Source organism: Hylobates moloch, unplaced genomic scaffold, assembly GCF_009828535.3.
Source record: "Hylobates moloch isolate HMO894 unplaced genomic scaffold, HMol_V3 SCAFFOLD_2, whole genome shotgun sequence".
Taxonomy (NCBI): Eukaryota; Metazoa; Chordata; class Mammalia; order Primates; family Hylobatidae; genus Hylobates; species Hylobates moloch.
The window spans coordinates 63,293,412-63,294,926 of NW_026652277.1; positions in this window are offsets into that span (position 1 = coordinate 63,293,412).

Here is a 1,515-nt window from a genome sequence, read left to right on the forward strand (position 1 = left end):
TATGCATTCCTCACAGGGCTGGAGCTCGAGAAGTCCAATATTAAGGCTGTAGCAGATTTAGTGTCTGGTGACGGCTACTCTCTGCTTCATAGATCTGGCACCTTCTATGTGTCTTCACATGGCAGATGAGACAAACAGGTTCCTTCATGCCTTTTTTAAAAAGGGCACTAATTCCATTCATGAGCCCTCATGACCTAATCCCCAAATCCTCCACCTCTTAATACTATCACACTGGAGATGAAGTTTCATGTGAAAGTTCATATGAATTGTTGGGGGGACACAAATATTCAGACCACAGCATTCCACCTCTTCCCCCCACTAAATTTATGTCCTTTTCACAGGCAAAATAGATTCATGCCATCTCAATAGCCCTCAAAATCTTAACTCTTCCAGGATCAACTCAAAAGTCTAAAGTCCAGAGTCTTAATCAGATGTGGATTGATATGGTTTGGATATGTGTTCCTTCTAAGTCTCATGTTCAATTGTTTTCCCTAGTGTTAAGAGTTGGGACCTACTGGGAGGTGTTTGGTACATGGAGGCAGATCCCTCTTGGTTTGGTGCTGTCCTCAAGATAGTGAGTTCTCATGAGATCTGGTTGTTTAAGTGTATGGCACCTCCCCCCTCACTCGCTTGCTCCCACTCTGCCATGTGAGATGCCTGTTCCTGCTTTGCCTTTCCATCACAAATAAAAGCTTCTTGAGTCCTTCCCAGAAGCTGGGCAGATGCTTGTGCCATGCTTCCTGTACAGCCTGCAGAACCATGAGCCAATTAAACCTCTTCTTTTATAAATTGCTCAGTCTCAGGTATTTCTTTATAGCAATGCAAAAAAATGGCCTAATACAGAAAATTGGTATCAAGAATGTGGAAGTGTTTTTGGAACTGGGTAACAGGCAGAGGTTGGAAGAGTTTGAAAGGCTCAGAAGAGAACAGGAAGATGAGGGAAAGTTTGGAACATCCTAGGGCCTGGTTAAATGGTTGTGACCAAAATGCTGATAGTGATATGGGCAGTGAAGTCTAGGCTGCTGAGGTCTCAGATGGAAATGAGAAATTTATTGCGAACTGGAATGAAGGTCATGTGTGTTATGCCTTAGCAAAGAGTTTGGCTGCATTGTGTTTATGACTTAGGGATCTGTGGAAGTTTGAACTTGAGAGTGATAGTTTAGAGTATCCAGTGGAAGAAATTTCTAAGAGCAAAGCATGCAAGATGTTGCCTGTCTGCTTTCTAACAGCCTAGGCTCAGCTGCAAGAGGAAATAAATGACTTAAAATTATAACTGATCTTTAAAAGGGCAGCAGATCATAAATATTTGAAAAATTGAAGCCTGGCCATGTGGTAGAAAGAAAAGCCCATTTTAAGGGGAATAATCCAAGCAGGCTGTGGAGCAACCACTTGCTAGAGAAATTTTCATAACTAAAAAGGCGCAAGGTGCTGATAGCCAAGAGAGTGGGGAAAAGGCCTCAAGGCATTTCAGAGACCTTTGTGACAGCCCCTCCCATCACAGGCCCAGAGGCCAAG